Here is a 23,197-nt window from a genome sequence, read left to right on the forward strand (position 1 = left end):
TTCCTAAATCTTGGAGTTTCAGTAGTAGTGTGTTCAACAAAAGAGCACTACAGTCTTCAATTAAAGCTATAGTCTCATAACTGTTCTTCTTTAACTTGTTGGAGATGATGCCCTTCATGAATTTAGGAAACTTTGGCATTTGATATAAGGCATCCATGAGAGGAATCTCAATGCAAAGTTTTTTAATCTTCTCAAGAAATTTCTCAAACTCTTCATCCTTTTTGGCTTTTTCAATTTGTTGAGGGAAAGGGATTAGTAGAACATTTATTTTTGGTAGAGGTTCTTCAACCTCCTCTCGAGCAGGATCAATGTTAAAGGAGGATGGAGAAGGTTCTCCAATTTCTTCAATTCCTATCTGAGCAATCTCTTGGGACTTTCCCAAGGTTTGTCCGACTCAATAAGATTGTAATGCTCTACAGGATTAGGCTCTAGCTTTCCTGGAAAGAATCCTAGCGCTCTTGAAGAAGAGCTAGCAACTTGTGCTACTTGACTGTCAAGCAGCTTCAGGTGTTTCTCAACATTGTCCATCCTTGAATTAAGTTGCTTAAGGTCATTCTTCATCTCAACTTGGTTGGATAGAATTTATTTAAGAAGTTTATCCATTCTTGAGGGTTGATGATTCTTCTAATATCCGGATGAGTGCCCTGGGTCTTGATTGTTTATATAAGAGAAGTTTGAATAATTCTTCCATCCAAGGTTGCAGGTGTTGGAGTACGGATTGTTGGGTCTAGTGTTGAAGTTACCAATAGCATCTACTTCTTCTATCTGAGCCAACTGTGCAGTAATGGCTCCAAGTGGGCAAACTTCTTTTGAATGTTCCATTCCTCCACACACTTCACAAGATGTAATAATAGTGTTTATCGGACTTGTGTTCATTAACTCAAACTTCTTGGCCAAAGTGTCCATCTTTGCAGAAATTAAGCTCAAGGCATCAACATCATACTTTCCAAGGGTTTTAATGGGGTTGCCACTTCATTCTAATACCTATCAGTGGTTATTCATTGCCATACTTTCTATTATCTCTTTCGCTTCATCCAATTCCTTATTCATTAATGCTCCACCAGCTACGGAGTCTAAGGAAACTTTATTTTTTTAATTAATTCCATTGTAGAAAGTGTGAATGGTTAGCAATTTCTTTAATCCATGATGTGGGCATAACCTGAGCATCCCTTTGAATCTATCCCCAAGCTACATATAGAGATTCAACATTGTTCTATCTAGAACATGCTATGAGATTCCTCATGTGAGCCATTTTGTTTGAAGGAAAGAATTTCTTAAAGAAGACTTGTTCGAATTGCTCCCATGAGGAAATGTTATTCGTAGGTAAAGAATTCAGCCAGGTCTTTTCTCTATCTAGTACAGAGAATCTAAATAAGAGTAATCTGATAGCTTCAGAAGGGATTCCGTTCATCTTCATGGTACTGCATATTTCATAGAATATCTCTAAGTGTTGGTTTGGGTCTTCTATAGGTCCACCCCCAAATTAGTGCTGCTGAACCAAAGAAATGAATGTCGACTATTTCAAAATTATTGACCTCAATAGATGGTCTGGTGATGCTAGACCTGAGACCTCTCACATATGGTGCGGCATAATCTTTCAAGGGTATGTTTGTCATGGTTCTCTAAGCTTGCTCTTCCTCGACTTGTCTTTACAGGTTTCTTCTTCTTCTTCTTCTTCTAAATGTCCTATCAATTCCAAGATCAATTGGTAGTCAATTCCCTGCAGTAATCAATCTTCACATAAAAGAGCACAAATGAAATCAATTTTTTTTTTCAAGGACAAAATATAGAATATAAATACAGAAATTAAAATACAAAAAAAAAAGAAAATAAAAGTGCAAAAAATATTAGTAAAAAGAAAAAAATGTCTAGATTAATCCAAATGTTAATCAACTAATGTTGCTTTACAATAGTCCCAGAAACGGCACAAAAAATTTATATTGTCAAATTCTATAAGTGCACGGAAAATTCATCAAGTAATAAAAAATATCGATCTATAGGAACTGATAAGCAACCACTAGAGACTTTGCTAAGCGAATTATCTAGACGATGGAAGTTGTGAAATAAAAGGAGTGAAAGAGAGAGCTGGAGAGTGAGAAAAATTGTGTAAGGAGGTCTAACTTGGGAAGTTTGTTCTAGGATTTTGACTTCATTATAATGCTCATTGATGTAATATAAATAACTAATCTCCTATCCTCTATGTTCATGCTTCATAGGAAGTCTAACTAAGTACCAGAGTTACCCTACAACGGTCACACTAAAGTGTTTACCCCTTTGGCACTCAGTGCTATTAACTAGACAAGGTAACATAAAAATTCAGGTTAAAGGGATACCGTCTATCACCAAGGGTCCCCTGTCATACAATCTAAATTATACAAGTCACTTCCTAACATGAAATTGGGGAAAACCCATTAAGTGCTAATTAGGGCCTTCCTTGTAGTGATTTGGTCTCCATTTCAAGGGAAAGCTCAAAATGTTTAGTTAAAAAGATATCCTCTGTCATTAAATGACCCTGGTCATATAATCTCGAGTATTCCCTCTACGTGGTGACTGATCTATACATATGTTCAATCAAACAACACATATAAGTACATAAAGTTCACACAAATATTCAATCAAACAAGAATAATGCATAAACATGTCATAGAAATAGGAAATAGTTATATCCATAGAGTTTACATCAAATACACATTACAATTACTTCCATATCCTAGAACAAGAAGAATCTACTTCATGTGCAAAGAAATAGGGCTTAAAGATATGAATAGTGGCAAGCAGCAACTCAAACACAAAGAAGAGAGAAGAAAGCTTAGTCGAGATGAAAATGATGTCTTCGAAAACTAATCCTTCTCTTTAGAGGTGGACAGATGATGGAGACTGTGATGGATTGTTGAGAAGATGATGGAAGATGGAGTGGAATTACCCAAATTCATCTTCTACAAAGGGGAAACTTCCTCCCCAAGAAAAGGGGAGGAGGACCTCTTTTATAGGCAGGGGCATGCCCCCCCCCCCCCCCCACCTGTCCGCGCATAGAGTCATGCCTCAGGTCATGGCTATGGCATGCAGCGGCTCAAAAAATACAGCACAGTCGTGCCTTGAGCCACGAATGGGCCATGTGAATCTCTTCCTTGAAGGGGCACAACTGTGCCTATAGGTATAACACAACTATGTGGAACTCTGAAGGGAGGGGCACAACCTACCCATGTGTACCACTGTGGGGAGAGGCACGGTCGTGCCTCAGGGAATGATGTTAACATAACCACATGTGCACAATTTTATCGTAAGTAATAAAATATCGATCCCATAAGGATTGATGAGCACTAGTGGGATCACATGACTAGCTAGCTAGACGATTGAAATATTGGTTGAAGTCTTATGAACTAAGGTTGGGAGAATAAGAGAGAGAAAGAGAGTTTTGAGGAAAGCAAGTCAAGGTGAGTGTTCTAGGGGTTCAATTTCATTATAACATTGATCAATATGTTATGGATTGCTCATCTTCTATCCTCTATTCTTATGCAATATAGAAAGTCTAACTAAATCCTGATACTCCCTTGTGACAGTCGTGTCGGAGTGTTGCTCCCTTAATTACCCGATGTCCCTAGGTATTAGAGATAACCTAAGATGTCTAATTAAAAGATTACCTTTTGTCACCTAGGACTCCCCGAGTTTACGATCCTAAATTATACAATATACCTATTAAAATAGAATAATGAATAACTAATTAAGTCTAATTAGGTTCTTCCATGTAAAGAATCGCTCTCCCTTTCAAGATGATGCCATCGAAAGTCCATTTAAAGAGTTACCCCTTGTCACGAAGCCCCTTGGGTATATGATCTAGGGCATCCCCTCTATGGGATGAGCGATCTATACATCCATTCAATTAAACATGAAAATTAAGCACAAACACATCGCATACACATTCAATCAAATAGATACAAGGAATAAACACATCATTGAAAGGGAAATTGGCATATCCATAGAGTTCACATCAATTTCACATTATAATTACTCCCTTAATCCTATAATAAGTGGATCTACTCTATGACAAGGACAATCGAATCCAAAGGCATTAAAATTACAAGCTTCCTAAGCAATTCAAGAGAAAAAAAGATAAGGAAAGCTTATCCAAGTGTGATGTCGGGTCTTCGGATTTAATCATTGTGTTTGGAGAAGATGGAGACGATGGAAATAACCTCAAATCGTTGAATATGGCATAGATGAAGCTTGGATCTTAATCTTAAGTATCCCCCAAGGGCAAACTCTCCTCTTGAAAGGGGAAATATAAGCAAGACACGACTGAATAAGGCATGGGCCATGTCACGGCCATGCTAACTTGGCACTGGTAGAGTGTATACTAAAAGTCTATTTTCCTTGTATAAAAAATCATTTTGAAATAAGAATCACATTGGTCAAATGTCTATATTTATGCTAAGTGTAGTTGTCCATTTAATTTATATTGTAGATAACATGGTGTGAGGAGATACATAGAAGATCATGTTATCAGTTCCTTATAAATTATAAATAGTAGCTCACAACTAAGATGGAATGGGACAAACCATTGGAGTGGTTGTAGTGTAATTTGGTATTAGTTTACCTTGAATATAAATTACATTAGTACACTTTGAGTGTATTGAGCAAGACCATTTGAGGTTGTTCTTTTTATACTAATTGTTAAAAAGAACAAGACCTCTGTTATTATGGAAGTGTGTACTCTTAATCATGATATAATAATAAGCACATATACTTAATATTTATTTCTTTAATTTATCAAAGGGTGCGATTTAGTTCGATAAATCAATAGGCCCGATAAGTTGGGAAATGATATTATTTATATGGTGTTGTTGATTATAGAATGAAATTGCGTCCTAGTAATCTAGGTTGATAATGTCCCCTTGAGGAACTCATAAGGATTGTCATGTAAACACTGCAAGTGGACTTAGTCTGACATGACGATAAGGTTGAGTGGTACTACTCTTGGAGCTAGATATTAATTAAGTGAGTTGTCAGCAACTCGTTTACTTAGTGGACATTCAATATCTTAAGCATAGGGAGACTAACACACTCATGATAAGAGGGAGCCCATAATAAGAGGAAACTTTTTCGCCGGTAGCTATGCTTAAGTCTATCCGGATACTCTTATCTATTGCTGCTCATATGGATTATGAGATTTAGCAAATGGATGTCAAGACAACTTTCCTTAACGGAAGTCTTGAAGAAAACATCCATATGAAGCAACCAGAAGGGTTTATTGCAAAGGGCAAAGAGCATCTAGTATGTAAGCTCAATCGGTTTATTTATGGACTGAAGCAAGCCTCAAAGGTCATGGAACATCCGGTTTAATGAGGTAATCTAGTCATATGAATTTATTCAGTGTCCGGATGAGTCTTGTGTATACAAGAAGTGTGATGGAAACGTGGTGGTATTTCTTGTACTATATGTAGATGACATTTTTTATACTTGGAAACAATATCAAAGTGTTGTCGGAAGTAAGGGAATGGCTGTCCAAGCAATTCAATATGAAGGACTTGGGTGAATGCGCATATATTCTCGGGATCAAAGTAATAAGGGATCACAAGAAAAGAATGTTGTGCTTATCCCGAGCTTCATATATCGATACTATCCTATCTCGTTTTAGCATGCAAGACTCCATGAAAGATTTTTCTACCTTTTGGGCATGGAGTATATTAATCTAAAGAGATATCTCTGAAGACATCAAAAGAGATAGAAGAAATGAAGGCAGTTCCTTATGCTTCAGCTGTAGGAAGCCTAATGTATGTTATGATGTGCATGAAACCGGATATCTATTTTACCGTGGGCATGGTTAGCAGATATCAAAGTAACCCAAGACCACGGACACTGGACTGCCGTAAAGCATATATTAATGTACCTTAGAGGGACTAGAGATTATATGCTAGCTTACAAGGTAGATGATTTGCTCCCTATAGGATACACGGATTTTGACTTCCAATCAGATAGGGATAATAGTAAGTCAACCTCGAGATTTTATGTTTACTTTAGGAGGTAAAGCCATAACAATGGAGGAGTGTTAGGCATAGATGCTTTTTTGGACTCCACCATAAAAGCTGAGTATGTGGCAGTCTTTGAGGCAGCCAGAGAAACTGAATGGATCAGTAAATTCATGATGGACTTAGATGTGATTCCTGGTTTGCCCAAAATTATTGATGCAGTAGCAAACTCGAAGGAACCACGATCCCATAAGGCAAGTAAACACATAGAGTGCAAGTATCACCCAATATGAGACAATATATAACGAGGAGAAGTTGTTGCCACCTAGATTGCATCAGATGATAACCAGAAGATCTTTTCACTAAGGCCCTTAAGGCAAGAGCTTTTGATGGGCAATGTTGAGGGGTTGGGAATCAGATGTATGGCAGGGTATATCGCAGCATAGTCTTTTAGTATAAGTGGGAGATTGTTAGAGTGTATACTAAAAGTCTAGCTTTATGTAAACATTTATTTTGAAATAAAGAATCACATTGGTCAAATGCCTACATTTATATGCTAAGTGTAGTTGTTCAATTAATTTATATAGTAGATAACATGGTGTGAGGTGTCACACACAAAAGATCATGTTATCAATTCCTTATAAATTATAAATAGTAGCTCACGACTAAGATGGAAAGGAACAAACCATTGGAATAGTCGAGTGTAATTTGGTATTAATTTATCTTAACTATCAAACTACACTAGTACACTCTGAGTGTATTAAGTAGGACAATTTAAGGTAAGTTCTTTTTATACTGACTGAATAAAAGAACAAGACCTTTGTTATTATGAAAGTGTGTGATCTTAATCCTAATATAATAATAAGCACATATATCTAGTATTTATTTCTTTGACTTAGCAATAGGTGAGATTTAGTTCGATAAATCAAGAGGCCTGATAAGTTGGAAAATGATATTATTTATAGTGTGTGTTGTTAATTATAGAAGGAAATTGTGTCCTACTAATCTAGGTTGATAATGTCCCCAAGAGGAGCTCATAAGGAGTGTCATGTAAACCCTGCAGGTGGACTTAGTCCGACATGATGATAAGGTTGAGGTGGTACTACTCTTCGAGCTAGATATTAATTAAGTGAGTTGTCAGTAACTCATTTAATTAGTGGACATTCGATATCTTAAACACAGGGAGATTAACACACTCATGATAAAGAGGAGCCCATATAGTAATGTAGGATTGGTACAGTAGTTCAATAATAACTCTTTAGCGGAATGAGATATTATTAATGAACTCGAGATGGGTATTCAGGGTGAACACGGGAAGCTCAAGTTCATCAGGATACCAAAACCAATTCCTCCTCTCGGTCCCTGTCATAGCCTCTTATTTATAAAGTGTTATACCCACCCATACCCACCTTCTTACCCATCTTAAGGTGGTCGGCCAAGCCTAGCTTGGAGCCCAAGCTAGGGCTGGCCAAACCAAGGTGAGATGGTTTAAGAGGTGGTCGGCCCTAGCTTGAACCCAAGCTTGGTGTGGTTAGCCACAATAAATTAAAAGGATTTTATTTTTTAAAATCTTTCTTATGTGGAAGCCATGGTTTTAAAAAAGAGTTTAAAATGTAAATCTTTCCTTTTATAGTTTTCTACAAAAGATTAAGAGAAAGGTTTGATATCTTTCCTTATTTGTAGTTAAAAGGAAGATTTTAATTTTTGATAAAACTTTCCTTTTTTAACCATCCTCATGATTTTAAAAGAGAGTTTTAAATTTTAAATCTTTCCTTTTATAGTTTCTGCAAAAGATTAAGAAAAGATTTGATATCTTTCTTTATTTGTAGATTGAAAGGAAGATTTTAATTTTAGAGAAAACTTTCCATTTTGTAAATCATCCACATGTTTTAATAGAGAGATTTTAATTTGTAAAAGTTTCCTTTTATGACCAACCATGAAGGGAATTTTTAAAAGAGAAATTTTTATTTAAAAATTTTCGGAAACAAATTAGAAAATTTTAATTTTGTGTTTAAAACTTTCCTTCCTTGGAGGATTAGATATGGCCGGCCACATTAATAGAGAAAAGAATTTTTAATTAGTTAAATTTTCCTTTTCAATGGCAAGGAAAATAAGGAAGTTTTTATTCAAACTTTCCTTATTTGCCAAGACCAAGGAATATAAAAGAGAGGGTAGAGGTGCCTCACCTCACAACAATACTTCTATTATTCCTCTCCTCCTTGGTGGCGGTCGGACCTCATCCTTCTTCATCTCCTTTTCTTCTTCTTTGGTGGTTGGCGGCATCAACTCTTGGGGAGTCCTTGGTGGCCAGATTTTGCTTGGAGAAGAAGTAGAGAAAGGAGGATTTGTTTCTAGCATCCCTTGGAGCTTGGTTGTGGTGGGCGAACCTCATCTTCTCTTAGAGTTCTTGTGGTGGCTGAAACTTGCTTGGAGAAGAAGGAAGCTTGGGTGGATTCTCATCTCAGTAGATCGTCGCCCACACGATGTCCGAGATAAGAAGAGGAATACGACAGAAGATCGTGAGGTCTATAAGCTATAAAAGGTATAACTAGTTATTAGTTTCCGCATCATAACTAGTTCAATCCTTTTATTTAGATCTTGAAATACCGAACACAAGAGGCTAATGAATCTAGGTAATCGAATTTATGTTTTTGATTTTGTGTTTCTTTTGTATTTTAAATTTGTGATTCAATTGTTCTTTTTGGTTAAACCTAGGGTTACTATAAGGAAATTAAATATTAAATTTCGTTGAAAGGCTTTGTCTAGGAAGTGGTGGATGCTCCCATACCCAAGAAGGCCTAGTGCCTCACCATGTTTAACCTGGAAGTCAATCTCTGAAATTAATATTTAATTAAATTTGTAACATGGGTGGATTTGGATCAATAATGTTAAGCATCGTTTGCGATCCAAGTCCAACCCACTAAGAACAGATAAGTTGAATTTGGAATCAATAATGTTAAGTTTCATTTGCGATTCTAAATTTAATTTCTAAAGAACACAATAGGTTGTGAGGAATAGTTCAGGACTTGTAAAAAAATTTTGTACAGGGGAACCAGTACGTTATTCCCAATAGCAACCAACAATTGGTATCAGAGCGAGGTTTACCTCTGTGTGTTTGGTTTTCAGTTTAATTATGCACATATCATACATAATTTAGGTAGGATAATAGTGTAACACCCACGAAATTATAAGATAAGTATATGGGTATCATTTTTCTTTAGAGCATAGAAATAAAAAGAATAAGAGAAAAGGGAAAATAGAAACCAAAATAGAATAAGAAGAGGTGAGGTCAAGGATTGAACCGTGAACCTCCCACAAATAATAGAGATAAATTGATGCATGATAACCACTAGAATAATGAATAATATATGGATAGAAAAGAATGAAATTTTAGTTAAAGGTGAGAAGAAAATAAAAGAAAACTAAGCAAAAGAGCAAGAGAAAACCAAGTTGCTTACTTCCTCTTCCTCTTGGTTAAGAGAAGAAGCAAGCAAAAGATAAATTGCCTACTTCCCTCCCTCTCTCTATTTTCGTGGGAATTAAAGGAATGATGGAAAAGAGGAGTTGAGGGAATGAATGAAGACATGTTCATTTACAAAGGAATAAATTGATTGAGAGAAGAAAAAAAAACAAGAGATTAAATTCCTTTTTCTTCCTCCTTCCTTCTCCTTCTTCATTCTTCACCGACACCAAGAGCCCCTTCCCTCTCCTTATTCCAAAAGCTAAGCTAAGTTCCTCTCCAAGAAAACTAAATTTTGAGAAGAAGCCTTCAAGTTCTATCCCTTCCAAGCAAAAGAAGCAAAAGGAGGTACAAGAAGAAGAAGCTTTCTCCTTCCTTGGCACTTAGGATACCTTTTTCCTTAAGAAAAACCACAAGCGAAATGATGTAACTTTCCCTCACCTGTGGTACAATAGCTTGTGTATTTTCTATGAGATTTGGTTGCCTAAAAACCTAGGATACCTTCATGAAATTTTCGGCCAAGACAAAAAAAAGGGATCTAGGAAATGTAAAGACCTAAATTTTGACATGCTCAATATGCTTCTTGTAACATGTATCTTATGGTAGGGATTTATCTAATGTTCATATGCTAGAATGGTTGGTTAGAACTTAGGGTCATGCCCTAGACTCTCGGCCAAACATGAATAAAGGAAATAGGTAAGTTAAGACTCAAACCAAGCATGCTCCTTTTTGTTTATGATATGTGCCTCATGGTGAGAAAGTTATTAACATGATATGCTCATATGATGATTATACTTTATTCCATGCTCATAAGTATTCGGCCATGATAGGATTAAGGGCCTAGAAAATTGTTAAACCTAAACTAATCATGCCATGATCCTTCTTAAGACAAGTTATGAAATTAATATGACATGCTCATGTTGTAGTGTGGTTAGAACTTGTTTCCATGCCCCATGAACTTTCGGCCACAACAAGTTTAAGGGCTTAGGAAACTTAGAACTCAACCTAATTATGCTCATGATGCTCCTTGTAATAATTGCTATGATATTGGTTTAGGGTTCCCATGTTTTTATGATACTTGAAACCTAGTTCCAAGCTTTAAAGGGGTTTCGGCCACAACAAGTTTAAGGGCCTAGGAAACTTGGAACCTAACCTAATTATGCTCATGATGTTCCTTGTAATCATTGCTATGAAATTTGTTTAGAGTTTCCATGCTTTTATGACACATGAAACCTAGTTCCAAGCCTTAAAGGTTTCGGCCACAACAAGTTTAAGGGCCTAGGAAACTTGGAACCTAACCTAATTATACCCATGATATTCCTTGTAATCATTGATATGAAATTTGTTTAGGGTTTCCATGCTTTTATGACACATGAAACCTAGTTCCAAGCCTTAAAGGTTTCGTCCACAACAAGTTTAAGGGCCTAGGAAACTTAGAACCTAACCTAATTATGCTCATGATGCTCCTTGTAATAATTGCTATGAAATTTGTTTAGGGTTTCCATGTTTTTATGACACTTGAAACCTAGCTCCAAGCCTTAAAGGTTTCGGCCACAACAAGTTTAAGGGCCTAGGAAACTTGGAACCTAACCTAACTATGCTCATGATGATCCTTGTAATATTTGCTATGAAATTGGTTTAGGTTTCACATGCTTGAATGTTGTTTTTAACCCAATGTAATGATTGATAAGATTCGGCCATGATAATATTTATAAGCTTAGGAAACCTAGAACCTAACCTAAAGCATGCTCATGATGTTTCCTTATGGTATATGATATGATATTGGTTTAGGGTTCACATGCTTGTATGTTGATTTCTAACCTAAGTCACATCTATATGTTTCGGCCATTACATGACATTAGGGTTAGAAATCTAAATATGATTTCCCATGTATCTCACATGAAATGTTTTATAATGTGGTAAGAGCTTGTTATGCTTCTATGTTTAATTATGTATACTTATGATCTATGTATGTTGGTAACCCTTATGTTGTGCTATGTGCCCAAGATATGCATGCTATTTATGATGAGCTGTGTGCCCAATTTATGCATGATATTATGATGAGCTGTGTGCCCAAATTATGCATGCTATTTATGATGAGCTGTGTGCCCAAACTATGCATGTATTTATGATGTGCTGTGTGCCCAAATTATACATGCTATTATGATGAGTTGTGTGCCCAAATTCTGTATGGTATGATATGATAAGAAATATGATGTGCATGAAATAATAAGAACCATGATATGTATGACATGCTACTTTACTTTATATGGCTTGTACCAAGGGGGGCCTCCATAAGCGCCCCGGGGTCGATGGACTAAGAAACGGGCCTCGTTAGGGATGGGCTCCTAAGTGCCCCTAGATCGATGGACTAAGAAACGGACCTAGTATGTATGCCTTGTAGGGTTCAAGACTTGCTACCTTGGACCTACATAGGACGCGCGCATTTATGTATGTGGTACAAGTCGGGGCCCTAATCATGTTATGATTATGTTTAAGTATGTATGTAATAAGTTTTCAAAAGACATGTTGCATATATTTTTCGTGATACATGTTTTTGAAAGTCATCTCGCATAACACCTTATGATTATGTTACGATATGCTATGATGCTTATGTTTATGATATGTTATGCTAGGATGCATTTTATGATTATGTTATGATATGCCATGATACATATGATTTTGTTATGCTAGGATGCACTTTATAATTATGTTATGATATGCCATGATACATATGATTATGTTATGCTAGGATGCATGTTATGATATGTCATGATACCTTACGATTATGTTACGATATGATGCTTTTATACATGATATGATTAGTTGTCTTTATGTTTTATGCCTTGGAGATTAAGTTATGCTATACGGTTTTTGTGAGTAGGAAAGGATCATACTGAGCCTTGTGTGCTCACAGCTTACTTTCCTTGTACCACAGATAAGGGCAAAGAATGGATGTACTAAGGGAACAGCAGGAGGGGGGGGCAAGAAGGACGTGTGTAGTAGTGACTTGGCTAAAGAGAAAGACCTGCTTCTAGTTAATAAGAATTATGTTTATGTCGTTCTTTTATGACTCCATGACATTTCATCATGATCTTTAGTATTAAGACTTAAATTTATGTTAAGCATGTTATGTGACTCATATGATAGGTAGTTAGTGATGATGATTTGAAAAGTAAAGAAAAAGTTTTAAAGGAAAAAAAAATATACTATAGATAAGACTTCCGCTGTTTTAAGAAGAAAATATAAGTAACCCCCATCAGCTTAAGCAAGAAGGGGCGGGGAGTTACAAATAGTAGGATATGTTAACTCTGTGGTTGCATTCTCCAACTATTATGGCTTATAGAGATTGTGTGTGATTAGACCCTTGGACATGTCAAGGACATTTTATTTATGTGCATGATTGTATGTATTAAATACAGCAAGAGCTATATTAGATTTAGGATTTTACATTTTTGTTTCAATTTAGATTACATGTACATTCCCTTGTGGAATATAGGATCGATAAATGTAAAATTCTATTTTTGACACGGATCGTATCCTTGCGAGGAGTGGTACTATTTGACCAGAGGTGCAGCGAAATAAGAAGCAAGATAAATGTGAAGGCCAAACCCGATTGCGGTGGCTAATGATGGCAGCAACTAGGGTTGGCAGCACACGGAGGGCAGTGATGGAAAAGGCCATAATAGTTGGAAAATTGATTTTTCATATTTATTGTTTTATTTAATGTGATGTGTGTGTGCATGGTTAATATTCCTCACCTTAAATAACTAAGTGGGAAAGGGATTAAAAAATAAATTCCACGGTCTCCATTACTGGTTTGTAAGTGATGCAACAAACTTGCGTGTTGGCTTTGAGTGCCTCCCTCCACGATGGATGAGTTTGTTTGCGGATCACTATATCAAATTTCCTTTATGGATGGTTGTAGGAAATTATTTAGGAGTGTGTGATCTTCTCGAACTGAAGGGGCATAATCCTATTTAATGGACTAAGTATCAAGTAATGGTATGCACTTAGGCACATTTAATAGTATCCTCCCCAACGGAGTCACTGCTATTGATCCTGTCTGAGAAACTTGACAAAATGGAAAGCCAGGAGAAAAATCTACTGCCGATGAAGAATAATACCTGACTGAATGCCAATCCGAGAAACTCAAAGCAGATTGGGGAGAATAGAGTCACAAAATGCCCTCCTTGTGCGAAGATCCAACGAAGAGAGAGAAATCTGACTGAAGAAAACCGAGATCTGAAGCTACCAAGGCTTCCTGTGCACAAGAGACCGACCAACACTATCGTCAGTGACCTAAGACCGGGGTGGGAATCCCTGGCTAGGCCCTCCGATGCTCAAGTCAGTGATCTCTCTTGGTGTGGAAGAAGAAGCAGGAAGAAGAAGATGAACAGTAGTTGAAAAACTAGGGTTGTGAATGTAGCCAACGGAGAGGATTCCCCCTTTTATACCACTTCATATAACCTCTGTAGTCATGAAGTGGACCCTGGTTTGTTAGAGTTTGTTCTGAGATGACGTCAGCTACGTACTTGTGGTAAATGGCTTTTAAGGAATCTTTTTTATACCCCAGATGTACCTTCTTTGTCGTCTAGTACCTGCAAAAAAGTCTAGAAGCATACTTCCCGCCAAAATAAGTAAACCCATTATATAATCATACATAGGTATCTTTATTAAATTAAGTATGAGTCTCCCTGTTCGTCCTGTCTTTATTATGTTGTAGACAGCTTGGTATTACACTATGTTTCATATTGACTGCATATTAAACCCAGACCTTGTTCGGTCAGTTTGTTAGTATCGTTCAACTAATCGTTTAGTATTATATTATCAACTCTATAAAGCCTTAGATCTTTTCATTCTTGGGTGATCATGTATACTTAACTAATTCTAGATATGCTATCTTAAATAATCCTGGTTTTTTCTTAAACATGAAAACCCGGTCGATATTAGCTTACTTGCATTAAGATATATATCGGTCGATGTTGACCTGCCTCTTCTAAGGTATCTATCGATCGATATCGGTCTACCTCCTTTGAGGTATTTCTCGATCGGTATTAGCTTACTATCCATAAGAAATATACCGGTCGATATTAACCTGTCTTCCCCTAAGGTATATCTTGTCACGCCCCGGGGGAGTCTCTGTCCGAAGAAATTTCAGCAACATCTCCCCTGTACGGGTGACAATCTGAAGCATTTCTACAGATACAATATACATCAGCCACAGGCGGCTGGAATATACACACAACCATGCAGTTATATGTAAAGCAGCCCACTGGGCTGTACCAAAACCAAAACACAACAGAAAATGACAGAAATCAAATACAAACCAAACACAAAACTGCTAGCCGGCTAAGCTTACACAACCAATAATAATACAAAATACCACATAACAACTTCAAAACTCCAGAAACAAAACTGGAGCACAAACTAAACACACTGACACATAAAACAAACAAAACATAAATGAAACCGATAGATCTTCTGAGGTGACGTGGGGACCAGCAGACAGGATACTCCAAGCGACATCATAACCAACCTGGTACCTGAAAATAATAGTGTCCACGGGGGTGAGTTCAATAACTCAGTGAATACCAATAGACATGCCTAGTAAGATATATCTAACAGCAATAAACATGGAATACAGCTTCCTAATCATATATAGGAAATATGCAAAACTGAAAGGTAACTGAGGAAGCTGTACTCACCAGGAACTCCTATCCAGAACAAAAGCGTCGTCAAACCAGATACACAATATGCCTGTATGCATGTCATACAAATGCATCCACCAAAATACAGCATATAAGTACAACAAACACAAGTAAATAAATACAATAAATGCATATGATGCCAATGACATGGTCACCCCTGATGCCAGTCAGTCATCTCACACACAATGGTGAGACTGAGTGGGTAGGGCTGTGACAACCATGCACCCTGACATCACTACTCCTGATGAGTGACCGAATGGACGGGATGCTGTCGGAGTACACACATACTCCTACCGGTACACCATGACGGGGAGGGATCCCTGACGTGCTACCACGCTGCATCACACTACCCATGAGCGGACCAATGGAGCACCGAACAGAGTAAAACTGACGTGCTACCACGCTGCGTCACGCTACCCATGAGCGGACCAACAGAGCACCGAACAGTGATGAAACTGGCGATATGCTCTACAATAATGGAGCAGACTATCACGCAGCATGCAATATGCGAATGGTGCATGATACTAAGCATGACCATATCATAAACCAATCCATATATATATATATAAAAATGTGTACCCTAGCACCAGTAAGTCCAATCCACAGATCTAGGGTATACAGGTCCTCTATGGTATAACAACCTAGGTCCGGAACATATCCACCCCCATAAAATATATACCAACAATGTACATGGATCAAAACAAAAGGGTCTAGGTATACAGATCAGATATGATATAAAAATATAGGTACACACACCAAATAATAAAAATCCAAAATCTAGACCTACATCAGTAAAGCATGGTATGTCACTTAGTCTAGGAATTAAGGTAACCATGGCAATAATCACGAGGCATAAACACGGATACATAACAAACGACAAAAATAGAACATGCTATGGGTATCAAACCGTGACATACCAAAGGCAAACATGATCATTGCTTGTAGATATAAAATACTATGCATATCCAAATGACAATATCACAAAAGATAAGTCAAGAGATACCCCCCTTCATTGCAAAAATCGTGCCAATACACTTCTCACATTGAGGCGCTTGTCTCAAATCAACTTCCTGCATAACCATATAATATACAGTTTAGCTGGTTACATAAGCGACAACTAGCTAAACCCAAATATTCAAACCCATAGATAAAACCCTAATCGAAATGATTAATCTCAATTATGTCCTTCTCAAGATTAGATTTATACATAAATCATCTCTAATCAAAAACCAAATCACAATAGATTTCCAATCCAATTTGGAAAATGATCCATCCATCACAACCAAGAAATCAGATCTTATCTCAATATAATCTATCATGTATCAATTAATCCTCAATTAACACATCCACGATCAATCACCACTAAACCAATTAAATGTAGAAATGAATTTAACTCCAAAATTTACCCAAATTTGGATGCTCCTTTGTAGGCTCACAACCGAAGAAAACCTGCCATTGGTAAACAATGGCTGGAGCTAGGAGAAACTGCTGCCAGAAAAACTGTAATAGGATCAACAATCGTCGGCCAAATAACTCCACAAACATCCCTAACAGAATAATAGAATTCAAATGACTATAAACCTTACCTAAATCTGAATGTCTCAGCTGCTGAACCACTGTTGGAGAAAAAAACAATCCAGGTATCCCTCAAATCTAGTAGCCAAAAGCCCTAACTAAGTCCACTGATTTCACTCAGATGGAATCCAAATGCGTCTGCGGTGGTGAACTAGGGCAGAGGGCACTAGGCATCGGGAGGTGACTGCAGTAGGTAGTAGTAGATCGATCAGTGGAGCATTCGACAGTTATAGACCCAATCCATGGCACACCAGAGAGATCTGGTGGTCGACATTGCTCTGTTCGACGGCGGCAACCTGGTGAGGATGGCCGACGATCGAATAGCCCCCGATTGCAGGCGCCGGAACCATATGCAAGAGCTGCGACGATGCTGACCGCATCTATGGTAGAGAAGCTTGGGTTGGTTGCACGGGAGAGAAGGGAGGATTGGCGATGCTCTACCAAAAGAGAGGAAGAGATGGGTAAGCAGAAGCTTGGCCGGCGTCGGCTGTGGTGGCAATCAGCGCCGTCGCTCGACGAGGAGGAAGAATAGGGAGGGCAGCTCGGCCGGCGGTGGCTCGCGGGATCACTCTGTGAGGGCGGCTGTCGGCAGGGGAGAGTAGAGTGAAGACCTTGAGCACACGGCAGAGAAGATGGCTAGGACTCGCGGTGGCCGGCACTAGGGCTGTCGAGTCGGCGTCGTTGGTGTGGAGAAGGAACGGCACAGTGAAGAATCAGGGAAGAAAAAGAAGAAGAAATAGAAACCGTCGGGTGAGTGGTTCGGCGAGGTAAAGAAAAATAAGAAAAAGGAAATAGGAAAAGAAATAAAACTTTTCCTCGTTCAGTGGGGTAGCCTAAACAGGCTTTTCCGATCCCGTTTTTATCCCCGTAAACTCGTCCATACGAGCTCCGAAAAATTCTCAGAAAATATCTAAAAATTCCGGAAAATTTCCTTATCGTTATTCGCCATTTTTTCGGTATTTTACATATCTCGACCGATGTTGGCCTACTCTCCTTGAGGTATATCTTGGTCGATATTAGCCTTTCCTTCTCAGGGTATATCCCGGTCGATATTAGCTTACTTGTATTAAGATATATATCGGTCGATGTTGACCTGCCTCTTCTAAGATATCTATTGATCGATATCGGTCTACCTCCTTTGAGGTATTTCTCGATCGGTATTACCTTACTGTCCTCAAGACATATACCGGTCGATATTAACCTGTCTTCCCCTAAGGTATATCTCGACCAATGTTGGCCTACTCTCCTTGAGGTATATCTTGGTCGATATTAGCCTTTCCTTCTCAGGGTATATCCCGATCGATATTGATCTATCTTCTCAACTCAGGGCTCCGAACATAGAAAAATGCTAGGCTCAAAATGGTCCTCTTTGAGGATATGTCTTCTTCTCTAAAAGCTTGGAAATCTCATTTTTTCTTTGTGAAGTTTCCTGGGCCTATCCCATGGTCTCATGCTTGGAAATCTTCTTTACCTCCTTTACCTGATGTCAAGGAATTTCATCTTCACTCCTCGTTTCCTCTTTATTGTGAAAAATTGTTGTGTCGTCACCTTTCCATCCCTAAATGGCTACGAGTCGATTTTTTGTATTTATTTGGCTTAAGCCCTGTCAAGCCTGATACACTAGGCTCCTTAGGTAAAGTTCTGCTTCCCTCCTTATTGATTTTTTCTAACTAAAACCCTTCGTTCTATTTTGTGCAGTGTCTGGGTTTTTTGCTGCTTTGATCGATGAGGAGCTGCGTTTGGAGGAAGCTCAGCTACACGCAAAAGAGCAGGAGCTCCTTGCTGCCCTTAACCAGCCTTCCTCGACTGAAGTTTCGGTTCCTGTGGCAGAAGCCTCCAGTTCTTAGGTGGTTCCTGAGGCTCTTGAGGGTCCTTCTGCAGAAATTCATGTTATTCCCTTGCCAACTGTTTCTTCACCGGTGGCTGCTGCCCCTTCAACAGCCCCTTCCCTTCCTATTATCGAGCTTACATCCCCTATAAGCTCAAAAAAATCCTTAACCGAAGTTGCTCCCAACAAACGCCCAGGACACAAACTTACTAGGGCTCCTCCCTCCAAAAGGGGACTTATCCTTCCCACCGACGAACTGGTTTCAGAAGGTTTTGTTCCTGCTGACCTTCCTTCTGATGAACCTACTTTAGCTGAACTTTACCCTTCTCTCATTTTTCCTACCTCACCTTCTTCCAGTACCAGTGCCCCTGTTGGTGTTTCCTTCACCTTTCCATTGTCTATTCCAGAATCTGGATTTCTACCCTCCTCACCTTCTTCTTATTTAGTTTTTGCTCCTCCTTCTATTCCTACTTCCTCTTTCTCCACGGGTTCTTCTTCCATTCTTGTCCTCCCTATACTCCTGGGAGGTTCCTTTGCTAGTGCTTGGGAGAAAATCCATCCTCTTTTTGAAGAACTTACTACTTCTGAAACAATCAATCGCTTCTCCTATAAGGAAACTCAGGTATGTTTATTAGTATCTACTTATTACTCATCAACGACTATGTCATAACCATTATTACATCTCTAGCGATGGATAGAAAACATGGGCTTGTCTCGACTAATGTACAATTTATATAACGAGAATAAGAAACTGAAATCCGAGAATGAAAAGCTGAAACAGCAGGTTACTGAGTTGTCTTCTGCTACGCTTTCCACTGCCTCCAAGAAACAACTTGAAATCCAAATTGAGAGTCTCTAGTCGTAATTTAAATCAGCTACAGACCTTAATAAGGAATTGGCTTCCAAGCTAGAGAAGCAGACAATTGAGACCGACAAGCTAAAATCTGATTATGAGTCTGCACTAGATGATAAACTCAAGGCTTTGCAACTGAAGGATGATGAAATAACCTCCTTAAGTACTTCCTTAAATTCAGCTAAAAACGAGGCCTCTACCAACGAAGCTGAGTTGGAGTCTTCCCAGATGGCTTTGGTTGTTTATAAGGCTAGTGAAGATAATTGCTTGAAGGATAGGGCCACAATCATGATTAACTCTATTGAGATCAACATGCCAATTGTAAAGTCGATCTTGGCAGCCTTCACTGCTGGAGCTGAAGGAGCGGTGCATCAATTGTGAGAATAAGGCTTCTTATCTCGCGATCCTCCTTCCAACTTCCTGAATCGTCGTAAACTTCTTGATAACAGGCCTGCCGATCTGTTTCCCCAGTTAATGATAGAGTGATTTTCTCACTCGAATTTAAATGATTGTAAGGTTGACTAGGATTTGTGACGACAGCCTGGTTGGTTTATGTAATGTTGAACTTCTAATTTTATTATTAAATCTGTTCCTTATCGTGGTGGTTGTTTATTTTGTCTAAGTATGTTGAATGTTGCCTGGCTTGCCACCATAGAACCTCACTCAATATACTATAATATACTCCACTCCGACTGATCTATCATGCCCGGTCGATGCACATTAGTGTTGACAAATATTGTTCGGTATTTTGTAGTTAACTAAGTCCCGTTCGATTATAGTGCAGCCTATCGTAATATTCTTAATATCGGTCGGTTCATTATACTCGATCGATATATACTTGTATTTATGAATATCATCTAGTGCATTATGCTTAACCAAATTTCATTCCAATTAATTATGGCGAGTGTCACCTGACTTACCATTATAAACCTCTAATCAACATATTAGGGTAGTATTTATCTCGGCCAGTCTATCGTAACTGACCGATTCATACTTATGCCTACAAGTCCCGTCCGGTTCATTATGTCTGCCCAGGTTTATTGTTTTACTCAAATAGATCATCTAAAATTATTTTATCAATCTAGTACCCGACCGATTTTCCCTATTTGTTTGATTCTTTTAAGAATCAAGCCCATATCGAGAGAAACTTGGTCGTGTTTCTCGAGGAAGATTACCAAACTTAACATCCTTTTCTTGGAATTCATCCTTCTTTTTGAATTCTATTTTATCCTTTAATGACATCACCTCTTTATAACGGTTATGATTCTAGGTATTCATCCTTATTTTATTTCTTCTGCTATCTTTATTTGAGGGTTCTAGCATAGGATCGAAAGGAAGATCAAGGGTTTAAGACGTTCTCTTTCGTTTCTCGACTTTTTTCTTGCTTTCCTCAGTTCGTCTTCCTTTTACTGTTCCGCCATGGCTACCTCTCCTCCTGCGTGGTTTCCTTCGTGTATTTCTGACCTTATAGAGACAGAGGAAGTGGATTTACAAATGAGCTATGGTTTTCCTTCCTATATAGTTCGCTCTGCCCCCCAGGATAGCCCACATCTTCCTCCTCTAGGGTGTATATCTATCTTTCAAGACCAAGTTCTACAAGATTTTCGATTCCCTCTTCATCCCTTTTTTCCTTATGTTAGTATCTACTTTAATATTCCCCTTAATCAGTTTATCCCTCAGTCTTTTTCTATCCTTATGGGTTTCGTTGGAGTGTCTAAACTGCTAGATTTTCCTTTATCCCCTCGTGTTTTTCATCACTTCTTCATTCCGCGCCAAGTAGACATCGGTGTCTTCAAATTTCAGTCTCGCCCTAAGGCTATTTTGTTCAACCGAATTCCCCCTCAAGGGAAATGGCGTCACAAATTTTTCTTTATGTGTCTCCCCTCTTCTCCTCCTTTTCCTATTCAATGGATATATAATCTACCTCCAATTCCTAGTACCAACAATCTCCTCAATGATCCTTCTTGTTTCTTTCGCTTTATCCAAACTAAAGGGGGCAAAATTCAACTTACTACCTTTGATTGTGGAGGGTTTGATGTTCCCTTTTGGAATAAGTAACATCGACACTCCCCTGGATGGCTCTTTTGGTATGTATAAACATTTTGAACTACATTTACCAATTGGTCTATCTTCTCTATAATGATGCCCAATTCTTGTGTTTTAGCTGATACTCTTCTTCCGGCTTTTATGTATAAAAACACTACTATGACTAAGTCTTTTCTGAATAATCTCGGAGAAAAATGGCTGCAGGTTGGTCGAGCTAATCTTAATTCCTCTACCATGGGTCTGCTATCTATAGAAGAGCAAAAAGCAGAAGTTGTTGCAATTATGAAAGAGGAAGAGGAACAACCCTTTATTACCTTAGTCAAGAAACTCAAGCTTACCGAGGATGTTCCCTTTAGCGACCTCTTTGGTACTTTTGTGCAAGCTCCCCTCATTCTGGTGCCTATTTCTTTTGAGAGAGGTAAGGCACCAATGTCCCCTACCCATATTATCTCCAATCCTACTCTTAGGATGATGAGACCGGCTCTACTTATCCCCTCTATCTCTGTTATTGTTTCAGCTTCTTCTGCTCCTAAGATGGTTGTTATCCCCTCTGTACCCTCTCAGCCTCTTGCACTGGCCTTACCTCCTTTGGCCTCTGGGCCACGAGCTAAAAGAACACCTTGCTAGAGATCTTCTCCAAGGGTAGGGCCCTCAGCGATTCGTGCTTCGACAACTGAATCAACACCCCTTGCATTACCACCTCCCATCCCCTCTAGTTCTTCCTCTGCTACTCTTGTTTCTACTACTTCTTTCCCTTCTATTACGTCTTCTTCCTCCCTACCTCCTTCTTCTTCCGCCCCCCCCCCCCCCCCACCTTTATTCAGACAAGCTCTGGGTCTACCTTCCCAAATGGGACAGACTACTGATCCCCCTAGTTATGGTTCTCTTCAGCTACAAGGCATGTTGGCTGAATCTTGGCAACATAGCCAAGAGCAATTAAGGAGCATCAATCTTTCAGATCGGGTTGACAGTCACAGTCGCTAAGCTATTGCTGTACGTATTCTTAGTTATAGGTTACTACCTTCCTATCATTTTTTCTAACCACATTATTATTTTGTTTAGTTCCTTGCTTCAAGTATTCACATAGACCAGCTACTTATGGCTCGAGACCGGGAGAACAGTAAGCTAAAATCTCAAATAGAAACATTGAAAGTTACTCTCCCTCCTTCCCACACTGACATGACTCAACTACAAGAGAAAGTAGTCTCACAAGATCAACAACTAGAGGCACTGAGGCAAGAATTACAGGAATTGTAACAATTACTGAAAGACGAAGAACTTGAAAGGAGAACCTTGGAACTACAAGTGGATTGATTATATTCTGGTCTTCAACTAGAAATTGCTTTGAAGGAAAAAGCTCTCTCAGATGTTTCTCATAAAAGCCTTGTTTTACAGAAAGTAGAGAGGCTTCATAATGTCTTTCTTTCTGAGCAGGCTCAAGATTCAGCCTCACATGACTTTGCTATTCTATAGGAACAAGAACAAAGAAAGGCTCAAGATATCGAGGTATCTTTGCTTCAAAAAGAGATAGAACAGCTCAAATTAGAGAGAGACACTCTCAAAGATCAAAACACTAAACTACAAGCAGATTTTCAAAGTTACAAGGAGCATGAGGAAGACCGATGGGAAGAAAGGCGTTTAACTTTTCTAAAATCTCCGACGTTTGTTCAAGAATATGTTCGTCGAATTATAGGGGCTCTAAATCATTCTGTGACAGGGATCCTTCAACAACTGAGAGAGGGTGGTTATCTACCCAGG

The 23,197-nt window shown here is 38.5% G+C and overlaps 1 pseudogene; it reads left to right on the forward strand.

Annotated features, from left to right (window-relative positions):
- The first annotated feature begins 1,138 nt into the window (after window positions 1-1,138).
- On the forward strand, window positions 1,139-1,237 carry LOC122030657 (annotated as a pseudogene).
- The last annotated feature ends 21,960 nt before the right edge of the window (window positions 1,238-23,197 follow it).

This window comes from Zingiber officinale, chromosome 10B, assembly GCF_018446385.1.
Source record: "Zingiber officinale cultivar Zhangliang chromosome 10B, Zo_v1.1, whole genome shotgun sequence".
In the NCBI taxonomy this organism is placed as follows: Eukaryota; Viridiplantae; Streptophyta; class Magnoliopsida; order Zingiberales; family Zingiberaceae; genus Zingiber; species Zingiber officinale.